Source organism: Pelophylax lessonae (genome assembly GCF_965119305.1).
Source record: "Pelophylax lessonae genome assembly, chromosome: 4".
In the NCBI taxonomy this organism is placed as follows: Eukaryota; Metazoa; Chordata; class Amphibia; order Anura; family Ranidae; genus Pelophylax; species Pelophylax lessonae.
This window is the reverse complement of record NC_138771.1, coordinates 393,586,345-393,600,673: the sequence shown is the minus strand read 5'-3', so window position 1 is coordinate 393,600,673 and position 14,329 is coordinate 393,586,345.

Sequence of the window (14,329 nt, the reverse complement as noted above, 5' to 3'; positions counted from 1 at the left end):
TGGCACTGATATGCAGCACTGATGGGCACTGATAGGTAGCACTGATATGCAGCACTGATGGGCACTGATATGTGGCACTGATAGATAGCCCTGATATGCAGCATTGGTGGGCACTGATAGGCAGCGCTGATGGGCACTGATAGGCAGCACTGATGGGGACTGATCGGTGGCACTGATGGGCACTGATAGGTGGCACTGATGGGCGGGACTGATCGGCACTGATGAGGGGCACTGATGGGCACTGATAGGCAGCACTGGTGGGCAATAATGGGCACTGGTGGGCGGCACTGATAGATGGCAATAATGGGCACTGGTGGGCAGCACTGATAGATGGCATTGGTGGGCAGCACTGATAGGGGGGCACCACTGGCAGGCTCTCTGAGCCCCGTTTGCCATCCCTGGTGGCCATGGTGGGCATCCCTGGTGGTCATGGGTGGGCATCCCTGGTGGCTCTAGTGGCACCCCCTCCCCCAGGGCTGCACTGGTAATCTGATTACCAGCACAGACCCCCCCTGTGATCAGTGAGTAATCAGAAATACTCACTGATCATTCCGGCTGCAGAATAGATCCTCTCCTCTTCTCCTCACTGACAGCATCTGTCAGGAGGAGAAGAGATCTAAGCCGTTACAACGGCTGTATTGACATTACATGACGGCTGTGATTGGACACAGCCATCATGTGATCAGGAGGGCCAATCACAGGGCCCTCCTGCCGAGTCTTGTTGCTCTGTGTCCTCTCCTTCTGAAGGACGTTCCGGAACGTCCATTCAGAAGGACGAGACTCCCGCCCGGCCATATATCTACAATGGCCCAGTTGTAAGGTGGTTAAAAGCCGGTTTTAGACAAGATAACTGCATTTGGTCCCCAATGGTCTGAAATTTTTTTTGTCAAAATGAATGTATTTAGTATTCTGTGGCTGAAGGTACATTAGGCATTCACAGGATACAGAAGTAAGTGTCAGCCATAAAAGTCCCCAAAAATTAGCCTGACAGCTAAAAACGTAGTATTTGGTGGCTGAAGGTACATTAGGCATTTACAGGGTACATTAGTAAGTGTTGGCCTGTATCGGCCCCAAAAATTAGCCCACATGGGTTTAACTGACAGCTAAGAACGTAGTATTCAGTGGCTGAAGGTGAGTGTCAGATAAACCCATGTGAGCTAATTTTTGGGGCCTATACAGGCTGACACTTACTTCTGTATCCTTTGAATGCCTAATGTACCTCTAGCCATCAAATACTACGTTCTTTGCTGTCAGTTAAACCCATGTGAGCTAATTTTTGGGGCCCATACAGGCCGACACTTACTTCTGTATACTGTTTGAATGCCTAATGTACCTTCAGCTACAGAATACTATGTTCTTAGCTGTCAGTAAAACCCATGTGGGCTAATTTTTGGGGACTATACAGGCCGACACTTACTTCTATATCCTGTGAATGCCTAATGTACCTTCAGCCACCAAATACTACATTCTTAACTGTCAGTTAAACCCATGTGAGCTCATTTTTGGGGTCTATACATGCCGACACTTACTTCTGTATACTCTGTGAATGCCTAATATACCTCTAGCCATCAAATACTACATTCTTTGCTGTCAGTTAAACCCATGTGAGCTATTTTTTGGGGCCTATACAGGCCGACCCTTTCTTCTGTATACCGTGTGAATGCCTAATGTACCTCCAGCCATCAAATATACTACGTTCTTTGCTGTCAGTTAAACCCATGTGAGATAATTTTGGGGCCTATACAGGCCGACACTTACTTTTGTATACTGTGTGAATGCCTAATGTACCTCCAGCCATCAAATACACTACGTTCTTTGCTGTCAGTTAAACCCATGTGAGCTCATTTTTGGGGCCTATACAGTCCGACACTTACTTCTGTATCATGTGAATGCCTAATGTACCTCCAGCCATTAAATACTACGTTCTTTGCTGTCAGTTAAACCCATGTGAGCTAATTTTTGGGGCTTATAGAGGCCGACACTTACTTGTGTATACTGTGTGAATGCCTAATGTACCTCCAGCCATTAAATACTATGTTCTTTGCTGTCAGTTAAAACCATGTGAGCTAATGTTTGGGGCCTATACAGGCCGACACTTACTTCTGTATACTGTGTGAATGCCTAATGTACCTCCAGCCACCAAATACTACGTTCTTAGTTGTCAGGTAAACTGATGTGGGCTATTTTTTGGGGCCTTTTATGGCCGACACTTACCTCTTTATCCAGTGAATGCCTAATGTACCTTCAGCCACAGAATACTACTTTCTTAGCTGTCAGGTAAACCCGTTTGGGTTCATTTTTGGGGCCTTTTATGGCCGACACTTACTTCTTTATCCTGTAAATGCCTGATGTACCTTCAGCCACAGAATACTACATTCTTAGCTGTCAGGTAAACCCATGTTGGCTATTTTTTGGGGCCTTTTATGGCCGACACTTACTTCTGTATCCAGTGAATGCCTAATGTACCTTCAGCCAAAGAATACTACGTTCTTAGCTGTCAATTAAACCCATGTGGGCTAATTTTTGGGGTTATACAGGCCATCACTTACTTCTGTACCCTGTGAATGCCTAATATACCTTCAGCCACCAAATACTACGTTCTTAGCTGTCAGGTAAACCCATGTGGGCTAATTTTTGGGGCCTTTTACGGCCGACACTTACTTCTGTATCCTGTGAATGAAAAAATAATTTATTCCAAATGACTGTATTTTTGTATTTTAAAGTCTTAAAAAGACAGTTTTAGTCAAGATAGCTGCATTTTGCTCTCCAATGGCCTGAAAATGTTTTTGGTCAAAATTACTCTATTTTGGTCTCCAAGTTTTTTAAAAGCCTTTTTTAGTCAAAATAACTGCATTTAGTTACCAAAGGTCTGAAAAAATTTTTTAGTCAAAATTACTATATTTTTGTCTTTTAGAGTCTTAAAAAGCCGGTTTTAGAAAAGATTACTGTATTTTGTCTCCAATGGTCTGAAAAAATTTTTTTGGGGTCAAAATGACTGTATTTTGGTCTCCAAGTATCTTAAAAGTCCATTTTATTCAAAATAACTGCATTTGGTCACCAAAGGTATGAAAAACAATTTTAGTCAAAATGACTGTATTTTTGTATTTTAGAGCCTTAAAAAGCCGGTTTTAGTCAAGATAGCTGCATTTTGCTCTCCAATGGCCTGAAAATGTTTTTGGTCAAAATGACTCTGATTTGGTCTCCAAGTGTCTTAAAAGCCTTTTTTAGTCAAAATAACTGCATTTGGTCACCAAAGGTCTGAAAATTTTTTTAGTCAAAATTACTATATTTTTGTCTTTTAGAGTCTTAAAAAGCCGGTTTTAGACAAGATTACTGTATTTTGTCTCCAATGGTCTGAAATTTTTTTGGGTCTAAATGACTGTATTTTGGTCTCCAAGTGTCTAAAAAGTCTATTTTAGTCAAAATAACTGCATTTGGTCACCAAAGGTATGAAAAACAATTTTAGTCAAAATGACTGTATTTTTGTATTTTAGAGTCTTAAAAAGTCGGTTTTAGTCAAGATAGCTGAATTTTGCTCTCCAATGGCCTGAAAATGTTTTTGGTCAAAATGACTCTGATTTGGTCTCCAAGTGTCTTAAAAGCCTTTTTTAGTCAAAATAACTGCATTTGGTCACCAAAGGTCTAAAAAAAAATTTTGTCAAAATGACTGTAATTTTGTCTTTTAGAGCCTTAAAAAGCTGGGTTTAGACAAGATTTGTCTAAAATCTGCAATTTGGGCTCCAATGGCCTGAAAAAATGTTTTGGTCAAAATGACTCTATTTTGGTATTCAAGTGTCTAAAAATCATTTTTTAGTCAAAATAACTGCATTTGGTCACCAAACTTCTGAAATTTTTTTTAGTCAAAATGACTACATTTATGTCTTGTAGAGCCTTAAAAAGCCGGTTTTAGACAAGATTTTAGACATTTGGCTCCAATGGCCTGAAAAATATTTTTTGGTCAAAATGACTCTATTTTGGTCTCCAAGTGTCTTAAAAGCCTTTTGTAGTCAGAAAAACTGCATTTGGTCACCAAAGGTCTGAAAATTTTTTTGTCAAAATTACTCTATTTTTGTCTTCTAGAGCCTTAAAAAGCCGGTTTTAGACAAGATAACTTTATTTGGGATCCAATGGCCTGAAATTTTTTTGGTCAAAATGACTCGATTTTGGTCTCGAAGTGTCTAAAAAGCCTTTTTAGTCACAATAACGGCATATGGTCAACCAAAGGTCTAAATGTTTTTTTAGTCAAAATGACGGTATTTTTGTCTTTTAAGAGCCTTAAAAAGCCGGTTTTAGACACGATTTGTCTAAAACCGGCCATTTGGGCTCCAATGGCCTGAAAAAATTTCTTTGGTCAAAATGACTCTATTTTGGTCTCCAAGTGTCTAAAAAGCCTTTTTTTAGTCAAAATAACTGCATTTGGTCACCAAAGGTCTAAAAAAAAATTTAGTCAAAATGACTGTATTTTTGTCTTTTAGAGCCTTAAAAAGCTGGGTTTAGACAAGATTTGTCTAAAATCTGCAATTTGGGCTCCAATGGCCTGAAAAAATGTTTTGGTCAAAATGACTCTATTTTGGTATTCAAGTGTCTAAAAATCATTTTTTAGTCAAAATAACTGCATTTGGTCACCAAACTTCTGAAATTTTTTTTAGTCAAAATGACTACATTTATGTCTTGTAGAGCCTTAAAAAGCCGGTTTTAGACAAGATTTTAGACATTTGGCTCCAATGGCCTGAAAAATATTTTTTGGTCAAAATGACTCTATTTTGGTCTCCAAGTGTCTTAAAAGCCTTTTGTAGTCAGAAAAACTGCATTTGGTCACCAAAGGTCTGAAAATTTTTTTGTCAAAATTACTCTATTTTTGTCTTCTAGAGCCTTAAAAAGCCGGTTTTAGACAAGATAACTTTATTTGGGATCCAATGGCCTGAAATTTTTTTGGTCAAAATGACTCGATTTTGGTCTCGAAGTGTCTAAAAAGCCTTTTTAGTCACAATAACGGCATATGGTCAACCAAAGGTCTAAATTTTTTTTAGTCAAAATGACGGTATTTTTGTCTTTTAAGAGCCTTAAAAAGCCGGTTTTAGACACGATTTGTCTAAAACTGGCCATTTGGGCTCCAATGGCCTGAAAAAATTTCTTTGGTCAAAATGACTCTATTTTGGTCTCCAAGTGTCTAAAAAGCCTTTTTTTAGTCAAAATAACTGCATTTGGTCACCAAAGGTCTAAAAAAAAATTTAGTCAAAATGACTGTATTTTTGTCTTTTAGAGCCTTAAAAAGCTGGGTTTAGACAAGATTTGTCTAAAATCTGCAATTTGGGCTCCAATGGCCTGAAAAAATGTTTTGGTCAAAATGACTCTATTTTGGTATTCAAGTGTCTAAAAATCATTTTTTAGTCAAAATAACTGCATTTGGTCACCAAACTTCTGAAATTTTTTTTAGTCAAAATGACTACATTTATGTCTTGTAGAGCCTTAAAAAGCCGGTTTTAGACAAGGTTTTAGACATTTGGCTCCAATGGCCTGAAAAATATTTTTTGGTCAAAATGACTCTATTTTGGTCTCCAAGTGTCTTAAAAGCCTTTTGTAGTCAGAAAAACTGCATTTGGTCACCAAAGGTCTGAAAATTTTTTTGTCAAAATTACTCTATTTTTGTCTTCTAGAGCCTTAAAAAGCCGGTTTTAGACAAGATAACTTTATTTGGGATCCAATGGCCTGAAATTTTTTTGGTCAAAATGACTCGATTTTGGTCTCGAAGTGTCTAAAAAGCCTTTTTAGTCACAATAACGGCATATGGTCAACCAAAGGTCTAAATTTTTTTTAGTCAAAATGACGGTATTTTTGTCTTTTAAGAGCCTTAAAAAGCCGGTTTTAGACACGATTTGTCTAAAACCGGCCATTTGGGCTCCAATGGCCTGAAAAAATTTCTTTGGTCAAAATGACTCTATTTTGGTCTCCAAGTGTCTAAAAAGCCTTTTTTTAGTCAAAATAACTGCATTTGGTCACCAAAGGTCAGAAAAAAATATTTAGTCAAAATTACTGTATATTTTGTCTTTTAGAGCCTTAAAAAGCCGGTTTTAGACAAGATAACTTTATTTGGGCTCCAATGGCCTGAAAAATTGTTTTTGGTCAAAATGACTCTATTTTGTTCTCCAAGTTTCTAAAAAGCCTTTTTTAGTGAAAATAACGACATTTGGTCACCAAAGGTCTGAAAAAGAAATCTAGTCAAAATGACTGTATTTTTGTCTTTTAGAGCCTTAAAAAGCCGGTTTTAGACAAGATTTGTCTAAAACTGGCCATTAAGTCTCCACTGGCCTGAAAATATTTTTTGGTCAAAATGACTCTATTTTGGTTTCCAAGTGTCCAAAAAGCCTTCTTTAGTCAAAATAACTGCATTTAGTCACCAAAGGTCTGACAAATTTTTTTAGTCAAAATGACTGTATTTTTGTCTTTTAGAGTCTTTAACCACCTCAATACTGGGCACTTAAACCCCCTTCCTTCCCAGACCAATTTTCAGCTTTTAGCGCTGTTGCATTTTGAATGACAATTGTGCGGTCATGCAACACTGTACCTAAACCAAATTTGTGTCATTTTTTCCCCACAAATAGAGCTTTCTTTTGGTGGTATTTGATCACCACCAGGTTTTTTCATTTTTGGTGCACAAATAAAAAAATACCGAAAAGTTTGAAAAAAAAAAAAGTTTTTTGTTTAGGTTATAAAATTTTGTAAATGGATACGTTTTTTCCTGCACTAAAGAGCACTGATGACGCCACACTCACAGGCACTGATGAGGAGACACTGATGGGGTGGCACTGATGGGGTGGCACTGATGGGGTGGCACTGATATGCAGCACTGATGGGCACTGATAGGTAGCACTGATATGCAGCACTGATGGGCACTGATATGTGGCACTGATAGATAGCACTGATATGCAGCATTGGTGGGCACTGATAGGCAGCGCTGATGGGCACTGATAGGCAGCACTGATGGGGACTGATCGGCGGCACTGATGGGCACTGATAGGTGGCACTGATGGGCGGGACTGATCGGCACTGATGAGGGGCACTGATGGGCACTGATAGGCAGCACTGGTGGGCAATAATGGGCACTGGTGGGCGGCACTGATAGATGGCAATAATGGGCACTGGTGGGCAGCACTGATAGATGGCATTGGTGGGCAGCACTGATAGGGGGGCACCACTGGCAGGCTCTCTGAGCCCCGTTTGCCATCCCTGGTGGCCATGGTGGGCATCCCTGGTGGTCATGGGTGGGCATCCCTGGTGGCTCTAGTGGCATCCCCTCCCCCAGGGCTGCACTGGTAATCTGATTACCAGCACAGACCCCCCCTGTGATCAGTGAGTAATCAGAAATACTCACTGAACATTCCGGCTGCAGAATAGATCCTCTCCTCTTCTCCTCACTGACAGCATCTGTCAGGAGGAGAAGAGATCTAAGCCGTTACAACGGCTGTATTGACATTACATGACGGCTGTGATTGGACACAGCCATCATGTGATCAGGAGGGCCAATCACAGGGCCCTCCTGCCGAGTCTTGTTGCTCTGTGTCCTCTCCTTCTGAAGGACGTTCCGGAACGTCCATTCAGAAGGACGAGACTCCCGCCCGGCCATATATCTACAATGGCCCAGTTGTAAGGTGGTTAAAAGCCGGTTTTAGACAAGATAACTGCATTTGGTCCCCAATGGTCTGAAATTTTTTTTGTCAAAATGAATGTATTTAGTATTCTGTGGCTGAAGGTACATTAGGCATTCACAGGATACAGAAGTAAGTGTCAGCCATAAAAGTCCCCAAAAATTAGCCTGACAGCTAAAAACGTAGTATTTGGTTGCTGAAGGTACATTAGGCATTTACAGGGTACATTAGTAAGTGTTGGCCTGTATCGGCCCCAAAAATTAGCCCACATGGGTTTAACTGACAGCTAAGAACGTAGTATTCAGTGGCTGAAGGTGAGTGTCAGATAAACCCATGTGAGCTAATTTTTGGGGCCTATACAGGCTGACACTTACTTCTGTATCCTTTGAATGCCTAATGTACCTCTAGCCATCAAATACTACGTTCTTTGCTGTCAGTTAAACCCATGTGAGCTAATTTTTGGGGCCCATACAGGCCGACACTTACTTCTGTATACTGTTTGAATGCCTAATGTACCTTCAGCTACAGAATACTATGTTCTTAGCTGTCAGTAAAACCCATGTGGGCTAATTTTTGGGGACTATACAGGCCGACACTTACTTCTATATCCTGTGAATTCCTAATGTACCTTCAGCCACCAAATACTACATTCTTAACTGTCAGTTAAACCCATGTGAGCTCATTTTTGGGGTCTATACATGCCGACACTTACTTCTGTATACTCTGTGAATGCCTAATATACCTCTAGCCATCAAATACTACATTCTTTGCTGTCAGTTAAACCCATGTGAGCTATTTTTTGGGGCCTATACAGGCCGACCCTTTCTTCTGTATACCGTGTGAATGCCTAATGTACCTCCAGCCATCAAATATACTACGTTCTTTGCTGTCAGTTAAACCCATGTGAGATAATTTTGGGGCCTATACAGGCCGACACTTACTTTTGTATACTGTGTGAATGCCTAATGTACCTCCAGCCATCAAATACACTACGTTCTTTGCTGTCAGTTAAACCCATGTGAGCTCATTTTTGGGGCCTATACAGTCCGACACTTACTTCTGTATCATGTGAATGCCTAATGTACCTCCAGCCATTAAATACTACGTTCTTTGCTGTCAGTTAAACCCATGTGAGCTAATTTTTGGGGCTTATAGAGGCCGACACTTACTTCTGTATACTGTGTGAATGCCTAATGTACCTCCAGCCACCAAATACTACGTTCTTAGTTGTCAGGTAAACTGATGTGGGCTATTTTTTGGGGCCTTTTATGGCCGACACTTACCTCTTTATCCAGTGAATGCCTAATGTACCTTCAGCCACAGAATACTACTTTCTTAGCTGTCAGGTAAACCCGTTTGGGTTCATTTTTGGGGCCTTTTATGGCCGACACTTACTTCTTTATCCTGTAAATACCTGATGTACCTTCAGCCACAGAATACTACATTCTTAGCTGTCAGGTAAACCCATGTTGGCTATTTTTTGGGGCCTTTTATGGCCGACACTTACTTCTGTATCCAGTGAATGCCTAATGTACCTTCAGCCAAAGAATACTACGTTCTTAGCTGTCAATTAAACCCATGTGGGCTAATTTTTGGGGTTATACAGGCCATCACTTACTTCTGTACCCTGTGAATGCCTAATATTCCTTCAGCCACCAAATACTACGTTCTTAGCTGTCAGGTAAACCCATGTGGGCTAATTTTTGGGGCCTTTTACGGCCGACACTTACTTCTGTATCCTGTGAATGAAAAAATAATTTATTCCAAATGACTGTATTTTTGTATTTTAGAGTCTTAAAAAGACAGTTTTAGTCAAGATAGCTGCATTTTGCTCTCCAATGGCCTGAAAATGTTTTTGGTCAAAATGACTCTATTTTGGTCTCCAAGTTTTTTAAAAGCCTTTTTTTAGTCAAAATAACTGCATTTGGTTACCAAAGGTCTGAAAAAAAATTTTAGTCAAAATTACTATATTTTTGTCTTTTAGAGTCTTAAAAAGCCGGTTTTAGACAAGATTACTGTATTTTGTCTCCAATGGTCTGAAAAAAATTTTTTGGGGTCAAAATGACTGTATTTTGGTCTCCAAGTATCTTAAAAGTCCATTTTATTCAAAATAACTGCATTTGGTCACCAAAGGTATGAAAAACAATTTTAGTCAAAATGACTGTATTTTTGTATTTTAGAGCCTTAAAAAGCCGGTTTTAGTCAAGATAGCTGCATTTTGCTCTCCAATGGCCTGAAAATGTTTTTGGTCAAAATGACTCTGATTTGGTCTCCAAGTGTCTTAAAAGCCTTTTTTAGTCAAAATAACTGCATCTGGTCACCAAAGGTCTGAAAATTTTTTTAGTCAAAATTACTATATTTTTGTCTTTTAGAGTCTTAAAAAGCCGGTTTTAGACAAGATTACTGTATTTTGTCTCCAATGGTCTGAAATTTTTTTGGGGGGTCTAAATGACTGTATTTTGGTCTCCAAGTGTCTAAAAAGTCTATTTTAGTCAAAATAACTGCATTTGGTCACCAAAGGTATGAAAAACAATTTTAGTCAAAATGACTGTATTTTTGTATTTTAGAGTCTTAAAAAGCCGGTTTTAGTCAAGATAGCTGAATTTTGCTCTCCAATGGCCTGAAAATGTTTTTGGTCAAAATGACTCTGATTTGGTCTCCAAGTGTCTTAAAAGCCTTTTTTAGTCAAAATAACTGCATTTGGTCACCAAAGGTCTAAAAAAAATTTTAGTCAAAATGACTGTATTTTTGTCTTTTAGAGCCTTAAAAAGCTGGGTTTAGACAAGATTTGTCTAAAATCGGCAATTTGGGCTCCAATGGCCTGAAAAAATGTTTTGGTCAAAATGACTCTATTTTGGTATTCAAGTGTCTAAAAATCATTTTTTAGTCAAAATAACTGCATTTGGTCACCAAACTTCTGAAATGTTTTTTAGTCAAAATGACTACATTTATGTCTTGTAGAGCCTTAAAAAGCCGGTTTTAGACAAGATTTTAGACATTTGGCTCCAATGGCCTGAAAAATATTTTTTGGTCAAAATGACTCTATTTTGGTCTCCAAGTGTCTTAAAAGCCTTTTGTAGTCAGAAAAACTGCATTTGGTCACCAAAGGTCTGAAATTTTTTTTGTCAAAATTACTCTATGTTTGTCTTCTAGAGCCTTAAAAAGCCGGTTTTAGACAAGATAACTTTATTTGGGATCCAATGGCCTGAAATTTTTTTTGGTCAAAATGACTCGATTTTGGTCTCGAAGTGTCTAAAAAGCCTTTTTAGTCACAATAACGGCATATGGTCAACCAAAGGTCTAAATTTTTTTAGTCAAAATGACGGTATTTTTGTCTTTTAAGAGCCTTAAAAAGCCGGTTTTAGACACGATTTGTCTAAAACCGGCCATTTGGGCTCCAATGGCCTGAAAAAATTTCTTTGGTCAAAATGACTCTATTTTGGTCTCCAAGTGTCTAAAAAGCCTTTTTTTAGTCAAAATAACTGCATTTGGTCACCAAAGGTCAGAAAAAAATATTTAGTCAAAATTACTGTATATTTTGTCTTTTAGAGCCTTAAAAAGCCGGTTTTAGACAAGATAACTTTATTTGGGCTCCAATGGCCTGAAAAATTGTTTTTGGTTAAAATGACTCTATTTTATTCTCCAAGTTCTAAAAAGCTTTTTTTAGTCAAAATAACGACATTTGGTCACCAAAGGTCTGAAAAAGAAATCTAGTCAAAATGACTGTATTTTTGTCTTTTAGAGCCTTAAAAAGCCGGTTTTAGACAAGATTTGTCTAAAACTGGCCATTAAGTCTCCACTGGCCTGAAAATATTTTTTGGTCAAAATGACTCTATTTTGGTTTCCAAGTGTCCAAAAAGCCTTCTTTAGTCAAAATAACTGCATTTAGTCACCAAAGGTCTGACAAATTTTTTTAGTCAAAATGACTGTATTTTTGTCTTTTAGAGTCTTTAACCACCTCAATACTGGGCACTTAAACCCCCTTCCTTCCCAGACCAATTTTCAGCTTTTAGCGCTGTTGCATTTTGAATGACAATTGTGCGGTCATGCAACACTGTACCTAAACCAAATTTGTGTCATTTTTTCCCCACAAATAGAGCTTTCTTTTGGTGGTATTTGATCACCACCAGGTTTTTTCTTTTTTGGTGCACAAATAAAAAAATACCGAAAAGTTTGAAAAAAAAAAGTTTTTTGTTTAGGTTATAAAATTTTGTAAATGGATACGTTTTTTCCTGCACTAAAGAGCACTGATGACGCCACACTCACAGGCACTGATGAGGAGACACTGATGGGGTGGCACTGATGGGGTGGCACTGATATGCAGCACTGATGGGCACTGATAGGTAGCACTGATATGCAGCACTGATGGGCACTGATATGTGGCACTGATAGATAGCACTGATATGCAGCATTGGTGGGCACTGATAGGCAGCGCTGATGGGCACTGATAGGCAGCACTGATGGGGACTGATCGGCGGCACTGATGGGCACTGATAGGTGGCACTGATGGGCGGGACTGATCGGCACTGATGAGGGGCACTGATGGGCACTGATAGGCAGCACTGGTGGGCAATAATGGGCACTGGTGGGCGGCACTGATAGATGGCAATAATGGGCACTGGTGGGCAGCACTGATAGATGGCATTGGTGGGCAGCACTGATAGGGGGGCACCACTGGCAGGCTCTCTGAGCCCCGTTTGCCATCCCTGGTGGCCATGGTGGGCATCCCTGGTGGTCATGGGTGGGCATCCCTGGTGGCTCTAGTGGCACCCCCTCCCCCAGGGCTGCACTGGTAATCTGATTACCAGCACAGACCCCCCCTGTGATCAGTGAGTAATCAGAAATACTCACTGATCATTCCGGCTGCAGAATAGATCCTCTCCTCTTCTCCTCACTGACAGCATCTGTCAGGAGGAGAAGAGATCTAAGCCGTTACAACGGCTGTATTGACATTACATGACGGCTGTGATTGGACACAGCCATCATGTGATCAGGAGGGACAATCACAGGGCCCTCCTGCCGAGTCTTGTTGCTCTGTGTCCTCTCCTTCTGAAGGACGTTCCGGAACTTCCATTCAGAAGGACGAGACTCCCGCCCGGCCATATATCTACAATGGCCCAGTTGTAAGGTGGTTAAAAGCCGGTTTTAGACAAGATAACTGCATTTGGTCCCCAATGGTCTGAAATTTTTTTGTCAAAATGAATGTATTTAGTATTCTGTGGCTGAAGGTACATTAGGCATTCACAGGATACAGAAGTAAGTGTCGGCCATAAAAGTCCCCAAAAATTAGCCTGACAGCTAAAAACGTAGTATTTGGTGGCTGAAGGTACATTAGGCATTTACAGGGTACATTAGTAAGTGTTGGCCTGTATCGGCCCCAAAAATTAGCCCACATGGGTTTAACTGACAGCTAAGAACGTAGTATTCAGTGGCTGAAGGTGAGTGTCAGATAAACCCATGTGAGCTAATTTTTGGGGCCTATACAGGCTGACACTTACTTCTGTATCCTTTGAATGCCTAATGTACCTCTAGCCATCAAATACTACGTTCTTTGCTGTCAGTTAAACCCATGTGAGCTAATTTTTGGGGCCCATACAGGCCGACACTTACTTCTGTATACTGTTTGAATGCCTAATGTACCTTCAGCTACAGAATACTATGTTCTTAGCTGTCAGTAAAACCCATGTGGGCTAATTTTTGGGGACTATACAGGCCGACACTTACTTCTATATCCTGTGAATGCCTAATGTACCTTCAGCCACCAAATACTACATTCTTAACTGTCAGTTAAACCCATGTGAGCTCATTTTTGGGGTCTATACATGCCGACACTTACTTCTGTATACTGTGTGAATGCCTAATATACCTCTAGCCATCAAATACTACATTCTTTGCTGTCAGTTAAACCCATGTGAGCTATTTTTTGGGGCCTATACAGGCCGACACTTCTGTATCATGTGAATGCCTAATGTACCTCCAGCCATTAAATACTACGTTCTTTGCTGTCAGTTAAACCCATGTGAGCTAATTTTTGGGGCTTATAGAGGCCGACACTTACTTGTGTATACTGTGTGAATGCCTAATGTACCTCCAGCCATTAAATACTATGTTCTTTGCTGTCAGTTAAAACCATGTGAGCTAATGTTTGGGGCCTATACAGGCCGACACTTACTTCTGTATACTGTGTGAATGCCTAATGTACCTCCAGCCACCAAATACTACGTTCTTAGTTGTCAGGTAAACTGATGTGGGCTATTTTTTGGGGCCTTTTATGGCCGACACTTACCTCTTTATCCAGTGAATGCCTAATGTACCTTCAGCCACAGAATACTACTTTCTTAGCTGTCAGGTAAACCCGTTTGGGTTCATTTTTGGGGCCTTTTATGGCCGACACTTACTTCTTTATCCTGTAAATACCTGATGTACCTTCAGCCACAGAATACTACATTCTTAGCTGTCAGGTAAACCCATGTTGGCTATTTTTTGGGGCCTTTTATGGCCGACACTTACTTCTGTATCCAGTGAATGCCTAATGTACCTTCAGCCAAAGAATACTACGTTCTTAGCTGTCAATTAAACCCATGTGGGCTAATTTTTGGGGTTATACAGGCCATCACTTACTTCTGTACCCTGTGAATGCCTAATATACCTTCAGCCACCAAATACTACGTTCTTAGCTGTCA